At 45.3% G+C, this 750-nt stretch overlaps 1 non-coding gene across 1 annotated transcript; it reads right to left on the reverse strand.

The window, feature by feature from the left end:
• Window positions 1-275: 275 nt before the first annotated feature.
• trnas-gcu (transfer RNA serine (anticodon GCU)) lies at window positions 276-357 on the reverse strand. The gene has a single exon. It is a non-coding gene; the product is annotated as a tRNA-Ser (tRNA).
• Window positions 358-750: the final 393 nt, after the last annotated feature.

Genomic DNA, 750 nt, shown 5'->3' on the forward strand with positions numbered 1-750 from the left:
AAAACACTCATTAAGAATCCTATAGCATTAAAGATGCACATCGCATCTCTCGTTATTTGGTTTCCCTGGATCTCTTTCATAAGATTAACGTTCACAGCAACTTGACTTGGAAAAGAAAATCGCGTTCCTTTTCATTATCCCATTTCAGTCTACATTTCATTAAGTTCAGGCATCAGTCTCAAATTATTCTTTGAGGTTTTATAATCTGGTCGATGCAGATAAACTATCCATTGGAGTTCCAATTTCAACAAGACAGCGTGATAATCCAAAAATAGCGACGAGAGTTGGATTCGAACCCACGCGTGCAGAACACAATGGATTAGCAGTCCATCGCCTTAACCTCTCGGCCACCTCGTCGCATAGGCGTGAGCAGGTTTGATATGATCTCCCAGACCATCACAATCTCATCACCTTTGGGGAATCTCCCATTCACAGCCTCCAACCTCATTTTCCATGAACCCCACACTGCCCGATCTACCTCCTTCCTAAGACCTGCTGTCGCTGCCTGCGCCTGTTTGACCCGACTCATCTCTTCCTACCTCAACACCTTCCTGTCTCCCCAGTCCAGGAAATTCTTACCTACGTTTGTGACACCACTTATGTACTTAATCTCACTAAAGCCTTTTATTTCCCTGGTCGACAACGTGTCATCTTCACCTTGGAGATCCAGTCCCTCTGCACATCCATCTGCCATGATGAAAGTCTCCAAACCCTCTGTTTCTTCATCTCGGCCCATCCCAACCAGTACCC

Source organism: Chiloscyllium punctatum, chromosome 6 (assembly GCF_047496795.1).
Source record: "Chiloscyllium punctatum isolate Juve2018m chromosome 6, sChiPun1.3, whole genome shotgun sequence".
NCBI classification, from domain to species: Eukaryota; Metazoa; Chordata; class Chondrichthyes; order Orectolobiformes; family Hemiscylliidae; genus Chiloscyllium; species Chiloscyllium punctatum.